The sequence below is a fragment of the Danio rerio genome, chromosome 1 (genome assembly GCF_052040795.2).
Source record: "Danio rerio strain M-AB ecotype USA chromosome 1, GRCz13ab, whole genome shotgun sequence".
Classification (NCBI taxonomy): domain Eukaryota; kingdom Metazoa; phylum Chordata; class Actinopteri; order Cypriniformes; family Danionidae; genus Danio; species Danio rerio.
The window spans coordinates 10,929,028-10,942,158 of NC_141021.1; the positions used below are offsets into that span (position 1 = coordinate 10,929,028).

General features: G+C 36.3%; 1 protein-coding gene across 3 annotated transcripts in view; it reads left to right on the forward strand.

The window, feature by feature from the left end:
* The window catches only part of elfn1b (extracellular leucine-rich repeat and fibronectin type III domain containing 1b), a 149,793-nt gene that overhangs the window by 94,163 nt on the left and 42,499 nt on the right, over positions 1-13,131 (forward strand). The gene's annotated exons all lie outside the window — the stretch shown is intronic.

Here is a 13,131-nt window from a genome sequence, read left to right on the forward strand (position 1 = left end):
CTGGCATCCCTAGCTATCAATTAAAGCGGCATGATCTGCAGTAACCTCTGTTGATTAAGATTCTGCTGGTGTATAGAAGGTTCCAAGTGGCGTAAAATTGGTTGGGGGCGGCTGGTTGATGCTTCATTTGAGTATTCAACAGATCGGATGCTTCTCCATGTGCTGTTTACCAGAACACTGTGTCATCTTTTTTGTGCCATGCAGTCAAAATGTGTGGGCTGATTTCATATATTTTCTTCTTTTTTTGCAAATAAAATGCAAATCAAATGTGCACATGTCTACATATAGAATTTTAAAAGTCAAGGAAAATTGTTGATGTCAAAATGGGCTAGGCTGATTTACATAAACGTTCATGTAGATGCATTTTCCCGTAGATGTGAGATGGATTTGCTTTGCTTTTTGCAAATAAAAAATTAAACTTTGACATTTTAAATCCACTAAAATGTTTTATAATGAGAATAATTGGGCTGATTTTGCATTAGTATTAATACAGATGCAGTTCCATATTTTTGTCAGTTTTAAAAATGCACATATTGTTTCAATGTTTAGTATAATACTTGAAAAATTTAAAATTTTGTTATAGATGTTAGAAGGATCTTCGTATTTCCCCCAAATAAAACTGGACATACAGTACAGAAGTTAAATATTCAGATATTGTCATTGCTAGATTAATTGGGCTAGTTTAACAAAGCTAAAGTAAAAGATTGTTTTTTTGTTGTTGTTGTTGTTTTTTTTGGTGAAAAATAAGTGGGCTGGATTCAGATTGATGAATGGAGAGATTCATGCACTCACCGGCCACTTTATTAGGTACACCTCTCCAACTGCATGGTAACGCAAATTTCTAATCAGCCTTGCACATAGCAGCAACTCAGTGCATTTAGGCAAGTAGACATGGTCGTGACAATCTGCTGCAGTTCAAACCGAGCATCAGAATGGGGAAGAAAGGTGAATTAAGTGACTTTGAACGTGGCATGGCTGTTGGTGCCAGACGGGCATGTCTAAGTATTTCAGAAACTGCTGATCTACTGGGATTTTCATGCACAACCATCTCAAGGGTTTACAGGGAATGGTCAGTAAAAGAGAAAATATACAGTGAGTGGCAGTTCTGTGGACGTGAATGCATTGTTAATGTCAGAGGAGAATGGCCAGTCTGGCTCGAGCTGATAGAAAGGCAACAGTAACTCAAATAAGCACTTGTTACAACCGAGGTCTGCAGAAGAGCATATCTGAATGTACAACATGTCCAACGTTGAGGCAGATGGGCTACCACACCACACCGGGTGCAACTACTGTCAGCTAAGAACAGGTAACTGAGGCTACAATTCGCACAGGCTCACCAAAATTGGACAATAGAAAATTGCAAAACGTTGCCTGGTCTGTTAAGTCTTTATTTCTTCTGCGACATTCAAATGATGGGGTCAGAATTTGGCATCAATAACATGAAAGCATGGATCCGTCCTGCTTTGTATCAGTGGTTGAGGCTGGTGGTCTTGGCACACTTTGAGCCCTTTATTACCAATTGAGCATCGTGTCAAAGCCACAGCCTACCTGAGTGCTGTTGCTGACCATGTCCATCCCTTTATGACCAGATATGAGCAGGATAACACTCCATGTCATAAAGCACGAATCATCTGGTTTCTTGAACATGGCAATGAGTTTACTGTACTCAAATGGGCTCTACAGTCACCAGCTCTCAATCTAATAGAGCATCTTTAGGACGTGGTGGAACGGGAGATTCACATCATGGATGTCAAACCCGTCAAATCTGCAGCAACTGCATAATTTTCATGTCGATATGGACCAAAATCTCTGAGAAATATTTCCAATACCTTGTTGAATCTATGCCACGAAGGATAAAGGCAGTCCTGAACGCAAAAGGGGGTCCAACCCTGTACTAGTGAGCTGTACCTAATAAAGTGGCCGGTAAGAGCACATTCAAATACAATCAAAAATAAAATAAGGATAAAATATGTACATATTTGGCAATGAGTACTGCAGTCAATAAATACAATATATTATTTAACACAATTCTACTCATTTGCTACTGAAGGTTTTTTCACTGAAATAAATCCTCCTCTGCCATCCCAGAGGGTAGTGCTCACTGTACCGACTGCCTGCTTCATTCTACTGTGACTGGAATACAAATGAATATATATAAGTGTTTGGTTATTCACCCATTGATTTCTAAAACAGGTGATGCAACCAGGAGGTCCTTGAAAGAAATTGTAGAACACTCCGGGAAGGATCGCTCACACAAAACAAACACGTACACACCAGAAAACAAGCCCATACACTATTATAGCACCTAATGTGTGCGTTCTCTGTGTCCTGCAAGGTTATTGAAACTGGATTTGGTGAATTCTGGCTTACTGATGCAATTTTTAGGCTTTCTGGGTCACTGTAATGTAATGGCTAAGTGACGAATGCGTAATAGTGTGTGAGAGATAATATAAGCGAAAAAAATACATTAAGGAGCTTACGCAGACTGTATGCGTCTCAGGAATGACCCACAAACGTGGGGGGAAATGTATTCTTATTTGACACTGATTCAGACATGCTGCGAAATGTCCTTGCATCTGTTCTTGCCATTCCTGAATCTTTTCGCTATATCCAAAACTAGCAAGGCAAATTATAGGGATACTATGGAGAAAAAAAGCTATTTTTATTACTTTTGTGTCTTTATTTTCTTATTAGAAAAATGTTTAGACTAACAACAGATGTATCAATCTTTTTCTTTCGTATGATGCCATATATTAACCAGTCATACTTCTTCTTTTTTACTGTGTTGCATACTTCTTAGAAGGAACTGCTGACAAGAGGGAAATAGCAGAATAAGAGTAAATATAGTGTGGGGGCCCTTGTTCCAAACTGCTGTCTAATAGGGAGCCATGTCACAAGGAGCATGATGCTTGTAGAAGTTGTGAAATATATTGAAGATGCACTTAAATGGGTTGCAGAAAGAGGAAGTGTGTCTGGGTGCAACACTCAAAGGACTGCAGAATGACTGATAAGTGATGTTACACAAAAACTCCACCTGTTAATATCAGTTGTGTATACATGCTGAAGTCAGGGAAATGTATGTTAGTTGCGAACCTCTTAAATGTAATTCTTGTATTGCATTGGGGTAACATAACCCAGAGCTCTGCCATCGAATTATTCATTTGTATCTAATAAAATACTTATATTTTAAGCATTAAAGTAAACCCTCTCCTGACCTTTTTTTTTAACACGCATGGAATTGGCTTGATATTCCAACAATACCAAAAAAAAAGTCAATTCGAATCAACAAAAAGATGTAGTTATAAGACAACTTATTCATTCATCACCACCAACTTATCCAACACGTTTTACGCAGCAAATGCCCTTCCAGCCGCAACCTGTCACTGGGAAACATCCATACATACTCATTCACACACATACACTACGGACAAATTAAGCTTACACAATTCACCTATAGCGAATGTCTTTTGACATTCTTTTGTCATTTGTTAACCACTGCGCCACCACGCCATCTTTTATTAGACAACTGTATTGAGCAAAAGTACTCCAATTCCAATGTTGCAAGACAAAAGACACAATCAAAGAAAAAATGACTGAGAAAAACAATATTATTTGTAACTGATGGTATCTGTAGAAACACTGTAAATAAATAACCATCCAAGGGATAGTTCACCCAAATTCTATCATCATTTACTCATCCTCCACTTGTGCCAAATCAGTTTGAGTTCTTCAGTTGAACAGCACAGGAAGATATACCAAAGAATGTTGGGAAAAGCAAACATTTGACTTCTATTTTTTTTTCTACTATGAATGTCAGTGGCTGCGTTTTTGTATGTACAGCATTCTTTAGAATATCTTGTTTTGTGTTCAACAGTAGAAAGAAATTTGTAAATATTTTAAGCCACTTGAGTGTGAGGTCAATGATGAGGATTTTTTGTTTTTATTTTAGCTTGAACTCTGCCTTTAAAGATTTATCTGTTATTGCTAAAAGTCAGTTTATTTATTGTACTCCCAGTACCTGACATATTGCACTTTAGTATGTTACTTCTTGCAAATTTCATACAGATATTTCCAGTAAGTGGCACCAAAAGCATAGTTTTATACAAAAAAGATAATTGACATAAGGTGGCAGCACGGTGGCTCAGTGGTTAGCACTGTTGCATCACAACCATAAGGTCGCTAGTTTGAGTCTCGGCTTAGCTCCGGTTTCAAAGACATGCGCTATAAATGAATTGGGTAAACAAAATTGGCCATAGTACGAGTGTGTGTGTGTGTGTGTGTGTGTGTGTGTGTGTGTGTGTGTGTGTGTGTGTGAATGTGTGAATGTGAGAGTGTATGGGTGTTTCTCAGTACTGGGTTGTGGCTGGACGGGCATTTACGGTGTAAAACATATGCTAAATTAGTTGGCAGTTCATTCCGCTGTAGTGACCCCTGATAAATAAGGGATGAAGCCAAAGGGAAAATTAATGAATGAATAATGTACATGAGAATCTGGACGTGTATTATGCAGGTTGTTGTTAGTGTCACAGCAAATAAAAAAAATGAAATGTTTATTGGAGTGTTGCTAAAAGATTATTGCTTTAACACATTAGCCAGTAGAGTTAACAAACCTATGATTAAGATGTTTTAGCATGCATTCTTCTTCAACCTGCCATTCATATAAAGCTTATCATCTGATGAGAAGATAAAACTGGCAGAACCAATGTAAAGAGCTAAAAGCCTGATCTTTGTACATATTAACCCTTATATGGTATTGCACCATTGCACAATGCTGAGAAATGGACCATTAAAAGTACATATTAGGACCTTAAAGTTCCCATGAAATTAAAATAAAGTATTTTTAAGCTAATGTGCTCAAAAAAAGTGACAAAATTTGTTTTTTGAAGATATAAAACTAATATAAACATGTAAAGCTTGTAGTGTGTCACTTCCACCTACAGTAAATGGAGCAACGATTTTTATTCACATCACCTCATACTTTTGTTTCTCATCCAATCATAACCAATCAAATGCTCTCTAGTATCTGACATGCCCCCCCCCCCCCCTTTAAGACGCTTCTCATTTGATGAGCCTGGGCTCAATCGCTCTCACTAGCAAAGTGGTGATAAAATCAAAACGCTGTTGGCAGTTTTTTTTTTTTTTTTTTTTTAAGCGAAGGAGCAACATAAGAGATGAGTCCCAAATCATACACTTATGCACTATTCTACACTTATACTACGCTATTTTGTAGTATAAATAGTGCATTTACACTGAAAACTAAAAAAATAAGAAGTGCACTTAATCACCCAAATAATGCACTTATTCGTCCGGTAAAATGAAGTGTGTAATGATGGACACTTCATGCACTTAACGACCACAGTTTTGCTCACGTGGCGGAAGGGGTGGAGCTTTCGGGTGCACACGTTGGATAACTTTATTTATTTTGGATTGTGAAAGCAAAATTCTCCTATGACACGACGTAATGCCAAGTAGTGCTGTCGCCTCACAGAAAGAAAGTCGCTGGTTCGAGCCTTGGCTGGGTCAGTCGGCATTTCTGTGTGGAGTTTGCATGTTCTCCCTGCGTTTGCGTAGGTTTCCTCCGTGTGCTGCGGTTTCCCCCACAGTCCAAAGACATGTGGTACAGGTGAATTGTATTATTGTTATTATTAGTATTATTGTAAGTGTTTATGGATGTTTTCCCAGAGATGGGTTGCAGCTGGAAGGGCATCCGCTGCGTAAAACATATGCTGGATAAATTGGCGGTTCATTCCACTGTGGCGACCCCGGATTAATAAAGGGACTAAGCCGAAAAGAAAATGAATGAATGAAATTCTCCAATGACAGTGATTATAGCGCCTCCCGATGGAGAATGCGGTAATACTCACAGCAGGTATTATTTGGTACTTTGTTCATTTATTTCACTAATTTGGCAGCCATCAAACGTCATCAGTGAAACGGTTTAAATCTCCTCTTAGTAAAAAAACATTAGTGCTCCATTTGGGATGGCACTACATACATATAAATGCTGTTGTGTGTGTAAGTGCTTAAGTACACTTTTGGATAAAAGCGTCTGCTAAATGACTAAATGTAAATGTAAATGTACACGGGTGCATAGTGTGCCATTTGGGACACAGATTATGTCCCACCCTCTCTTTGTGTTGCGGTTGAGATTACGTCAAACATTGAATAAACGTGCATATTTCAAAGCATTTCACAGGACCTTGAAGTGTACATATTTATACCTGTTAGCTTTGCACCTTATACAACATCCCAGTGACGGCTTTATACATTTTTGCCTGAAAGTATTAACACATTTTTTTGTTTTGTTTTACCTTCCAAAAATATAAAGAGATGTTTTTTAGTAAGCCAATGTGTTCAACAAAGCTTTAAAAAGGACAAAAAGCATCTTTAAAGTAAGACTTATGCACTAATTACCGAAGCCGTATATGATAGATTTCTTTAAAGAAAAAGAATTCACATGTAAATGGGAACAAAATGCCAAAAGCTAATATAAATAATAATAAAAACGAAGTCAACAACACAAGGGTGAAATATTTCTTTTTAGAGCAAATAGACACTTACTGTACACACTCCTCTCTTACCAACCCTCTAGAAACCTTTTGCTGAAATGCTGAACCAACCTGCTGTGAACTCATTAACCTGGCAATTAATTTGAAGAAAGTTTATCAAGCACTATATAAGGTCACAGCAAAGATGGCAGTAATGTACCACAGTGTGTCAAGTTAATTGTACTGCAAGACATCACCATAAGCACCCTGTTCATTTAATTACAACCAGTTAAAAGGACAAAAGAGCACCCAGTGAAAAGAGAGAGAGCCAGAGAGAGAATAGTACAATACTACTGTACATCATTCACTGATCTAAATCTGACACCCAATAATCTCTCTATATTTGTTAGAATCGTGCAAGCTGCAATTAAAGACTGTAAACTATCAAACTCCCAACTGTTATTGGTCTAATTACAGTAGTTCATTGTACATACCGTAATGTACAAGAGCCTTCAAGTGAAATGAAATATTTTCTTCTTTGATTTTGCCCGAGTGCAATTGGGAAAAAAGTTCACTTACTGGGAAAAGACTATTCTTATCCACAATTATTGGGGATATAAAAAAATCAGTAAAATGATATTGATTTTATCTGTCCATGTTCACTTTTTATTTACAGAATGTAATATCAGAAAACTGTTCACTTACTAAGAAAGAAATCATACTTTTATTCCTAATGTTGACATGCCAGCTTGCACAGTATTATATGTGATGCTTTGTTTAATACTATTAAAAAAAAGGAGCATGGCATATTTCATGATGGCACATTTTAAAACAGCTACAACAAAGTTTGCAGATTATGTCGTTGATCAATTTCGAGTTTAATGGCTGACTTTGGTCATGACCTGTGTGAGCCATCCATTTCAATGTCCTTGCGAGTGCCTGAATGCATGTTTACAGGTTCACACAGAGGGCAAAATGAAAAATAGATTATTTTCTTTATCATTTTGTTGTACTGAAGTATCATTGAGACACTAATGTATGTGAAGTATTTCAGACACAAGTTTTTACTAGATTTTTATTCTCAATTTTAGTTACAGGCCATTTAGTTGTGTGTTTTTGGATTTTTTGTCTGTAATTTGTATTATTAATTTTGTATCATCATTTTAGTACACATGCTGTGGCAAAAAACGAGAAATATTACATTGATAAGATTACATTTAACATAAAATGTTTATGTATTTATTTTAATTTAGTGTAAGTTCACATGTTTTGTTATTAATTTGTGTTTTGTGTTTATTTACTTTCATGATAATTGCATTATGAGAGCTCGATCTTCACTGACATAAATTTTGATGTTGATAATTATTCATTCATTCATTTTCTTTTTGGCTTAGTCCCTTTATTATTCTGGGGTCGCCACAGTGGAATAAACCGACAACTTATCCAGCATATGTTTTATGCAGTGCATGCCCTTTCAGCGGCAACCGGTCACTGGGAAACATCCATTCAACACTCATTCACACAAATACACCACGGTCAATTTTTAGCAAACCCAAATCAGCTATAGCTCCTGTCTTTGGACTTGTGGGGGAAACCAGAGCACCCGAAGGCGATTGTGCTACTCACTGCGCCACCACGTCGTCCTTTTGATAACTAACTAGTTTAAAACAATATACTGTATAATAAATATCAAATATAGTATAGAAAAAAGTGGGAGCAGAGATCAAGCTGCCATAATGGAATTGAAAATTGTAAATAAACACATTAAATAACGTAAAAAAATCTATAGTGTATTTGTTATTATATCCTGTAAAGATTTATACATTCGAAAAATATTTAATACCTGACAAAAGCCTTGTCGTTGATGCCAGTTGTAAAAGCAACGAATAATAACTTGACTTCTAGTTAATCATTTGGAAAAGTGGCAGAAGGTAGATTTTTCTGATGAATCATCTGTTGAACTGTGCTTCAGGATTGGCCAGCCCAGTCACCAGACATGAACATCATTGAGCATGTCTAGGGTAAGATGGAGGAGGAGGCATTGAACATGAATCCAAAGAATTTTGATGAACTCTGGGAGTCCTGCAAGAACGCTTTCTTTGCCGTTCCAGATGACTTTATTATTCAGTTATTTGTGTCATTGCAGAGATGTATGGATGCAGTCCTCCAAGCTCATGGGAGTCATACACAATATTAATTCTTTTTCCAATGCAGCATGGCTTTATATTCTATACTCTACATTATTTCTGTTAAGTGACAAGACTTTTGTTTAAGCAAAGTCAGACCTTACTGTCCTAATTAAACAATTAAAAATCAAGGCATGATCGTATTTTATTTTGATAAAATAAGCGTAATCTAGAGGCTTTTGCCTTTTATATAAGCCACTTCTGATACCAAACGATCAACTAGAAGTCAAGTTATTATTTGTTGTTCCTAAATCTTGGATAGGCAACAAGACTTTTTTCAGATAGTGTACTTATACAATGATGTCATCACTCTCATATGTCTACTTACTATTGATCATTACTTGGATCCAATGAGGGCGAGGAGGGGGCGGGACATCGAAGCAAAAGCATTTAAAATATTGAACTGATAGTCCAATAGCTGTCAACACTTTTTGTAAAACAAGTTCCTAAAAAAATGATTTATTTTAATGCAACATAATAAAACAACTGGGTTTAAAGTTGTGCATTTTAAGTTAATTTTGCATCAAAATAAAGTAATCTAACATCATAACAGAAAGAAAATATAGTGCAGTTGAAACCAACATTAACTTTAATAACATTAATAACAATGCATTTTATTTGTAATGTGTCTTTCTCTATCCCCAAACTATTACAGAACCAAACTAAGAAATAATAAATATACTGCATAACACATAATTGTAATTATTAAAAATTAAAAGATTACTCTAAAGTTGGCCAAATTTAAAATAAATCAAAATCGAATAATAAAAATTACAGAACAATCAAACAAAACGTTCTTGCAAGAGCATAAACAAAATAAAAACACTTATGTAAAGACATCCCGAAAGGACGAAAGAAGGAAAGACAAATGCTCTTGTTTCCCATTAACACAGTCTGTCAGAAACAGAGCGAGGCCTATTGAAATCTGTCTAATGGTTGCCATCACAGATTGTGAGATCTCCTAGTGATGCCTATTTTGTGTGTGTGTGAGAGAGAGAGAGACTGTAAAGGTGTCAGGTTGTGGAAACAGAGAGAAAAAGAGAGAGAAAAAGCGCCACAGGGCTTATTCCTCAGAGGCCGCTCAATCCTGGGTCAGTGTGACTGAAGAGAGAAAGAGTAGATTTCAGGAACAGTTGCTTCTCTATGTAGGCCACACAGATGGGCAGATCAGAGCCAGAGACTTTTCCTTGTCAAAACGTGAATAAATGCATAAATTAATGTCAACGGTGTCTTTTTAAGGAGATGCTACAGTAGGTGAGAGCGCTACAGTTAGCCAATTATTCTGTATTCATCAGCTATTAGAGAAACAGGAGTATTGGATTGTGATGCCTCTGCTGAGCAAGATCTTCATTCGAAAATATTATTGAGGGATGGAACAGATCCAGAACTTTGATGAATGAGGTGAAATGTTTCTTGGCAAGTTGCCCCCCCTTTTTTTCTTATGGCTTGTCTAGAAAATTAGACGAAATCTAAGAGAAAGTCAAACACAATTCTGTCATTTTTTCAGATTTTGATTGTAATATAAAAATGTTCAAACATCACACCTTATTACAATCAGGGCTTGACATCAACTTTTTTGATCACACAGTTAATGTTAGGCCCATTAATAATCTGTTTAAAGGTTAAAGCGAACGCAGCAACCGCTGCTGCTTTCAACAATTCTGGAGCTCTGGAAAGCAGCAGGACTGTGGGTGCACGAGCACCACTTTTTTCCAGTCTATTTTAAAGAGAACCAATCACACCAGTTGCGTCTCCAGACATGGTTGGTTAGTGCAAGGACGCGGGAGCTTTTAAGCACAGCTGATGTGATGTGCACGATACTGAAACCCTCGTCAGTAAGCGAGGTGAGATTGTGTCTCACCAGTCGCCTGACCATCCTCTCATTCAACATTCACCTGCTTTCTTTTTCTCGCACAAGCAGATATCAGTCATGCTGATCGCATTTGCATGCTTATTGACAAACAGTCTTAAACTAAAGTTCTTTAATGATGAGACAGCACTGTCAATTTAAAAATTATTTTCTACCAGCCAAGGTGGCTAGTGGAGGTGGATGTCCAACCCATTAAAGCCGAAATCTATCCGCATTTGGCTGGCTGGCGGGTGTTAATGTCAACCCCTGATTACAATTATACAGGGTGATTTTTCACAACTTTGAAAATGGAGAATTCTACAGAAGAAAAGAAGAACTAGGTGTGTCTGTCGTCGATTTAAGGAAGCTCTGAGGGTTTGAAAAACTTTGTTAAGTACTCTTCACATTGATTAATTGTCCATGGTTCCATCATGTTTCTTTGATTAAATACAGATTTTCAGTTGTGGTATTCTTTTTGAAACCCCCTATATAATGTGTTGATATTATGTGTGTATATAATAGTATAGGCCCTATCATACAACGAGTACAATGTCAGTTGCGACAGGAGTTTTTTTGCTGTAGTTTCAGCCTGGTGAAAGTATCATATTCACGTCTTGTGCCACACTGTTGAAATAACAAATGCATCTGTGTTCATCTTTTTACCCATGGATGTGTTGTCTGAAATAGATTTTTAGTTTCTGTAAAAACTGTGTCATTGACAAACCAAAATCTGGTCTAATATCAATATCTACTAAAGAGCTTATTACTCACACAGGGATGCGCAGCAGCACACAAACATTATTAGGTATGAAAAATAGGCATAAAAAGAGTTTGCAGTTTGGTTTCAACTGTATGGTTTACTGTGTCAAGTTTCTTTGCTAATGTTTTGGATTTACGCTGAAAATGAAAATAAAAAAAAAGTAACCAATACATTCAATGCTACTTTAAAATTAGTTCAAATCAAACTCATTCTGGGAAGAAAGAGGTAGGAATTGCCAAACAGTCAACAACTGCATTGTTGCAATGTGTTCAGTGTAAAAAAAATATATGACCAATTAGTCATGACAACTTATGTTTTTAATTCATTGTAACTTAATAAACTAAGTTAATCATGTTCAACCTTAATTTTATTTTAAAGTTACGCAAGCTGTTTTAGGTCAGTTTAACATAAATTAAGTTCAATGAACTCATAAGTTAATTTGATTCAGCCAAAAAATTTAAGGCATTTTTTTACAGTGTACCTACATTTTTGAGAGGTGCACATTGGGATGCATGTCAGGGCATGGGTATGCAGGGTAGGCTATGCAGACCTACCGTATACACTCGATTCACAAGTAAAATAGCATCAATTCAAACACATTTTTCCTTTTCTCAAATTAAGTTAGCCTTTTATTTTAAAGACCTTAAACTTGGGAAAAGGTTGTGCATACTTCACTTTCTGTGTTTTTTTTCAGGAATTAACTGATCCATAACTTTGATAAATGAGGTGAAAACTTTCTCAGCATGTAGTCTTTTTTAGCTTGTTGTAATATTTCGAGCTGTAAAGTATTCTGGTACACGAATTTGTTAAATATTGCACATGGAGTATTATCATCTCATAAAACGGCTAGAATGAAGGAACGGTGTCTGCTCTACAGCATGCAATAGATTTTCTAGCAAGGCTTTTATAGAAGCGTGTGGAGGAAATGATTTCTCTTATATGGCTGCTCATTTCATTATAGACCCACAGTGATGGCGAATAGTTAGTAATAGATATTTTGGATGTACTGTAAGATCTCTGCCCTTTACTTCCAGTCAATCCATACTGTATGTAGGAAATACATGTCTGTCCTTATTTAGTCACTAATTTGATCATATTCAGATTTCAAATTTATAAAATATGTCAGATTTGCAACATAAATTTTAAAATATTGCAAAGATCGACATTTACATATTTGTTCATATATGTAATGTTATGTGCATTTATGGAGTTCATTTATTGGGCTCTATTGTAACGATCTAATGGCAAAGTCTAAATAGTATGGTGCAAAAGCATTAAGGACATGTATGAATCCACTTTTGCTATTTTAAGGATGGAAAAATACACTTTGCGTTCCGGCACATGGTGTAACAGGGTTGTGCTTATCCTCTTAATGAGTTATGGGTGTGTTTAGAGCATAACGTGCATTAAACCGATCAGAGTCTCATCTCCTATTTCCTATAAGCGTCAGTTGTGTCGGGCCATGGCAAATTTGTTATTTACATGGTGGACTTTGTAAGTGGAAAAACTGAACGCTTCATTAGCAAGAAAACAGTTAAACAGAGCTTCCTCAGCATGAGGATAAAGAATGAGTCTCCTCCGTTTGGCCTCTTTACTTTAGTTTTACTCTTTACTCCTTTAATTTCGTAGAGTAAGGAAACTCTTCACTTTTCCTAAGGAAAAAGTTCACTCCACTGAAGACATCCATTAGCCTACATATTTAATTTTGTTTGTTAAGCGCAAAGATTTGTTACAAAACTATTCCTAAATTTAATTTTATTTTCAATAAATGAGTAAATGAACAATAATAGTAAAGTGTGGTTATTAAATATTATTGTTATATCCAAACAGACATCCTATTCATATGCC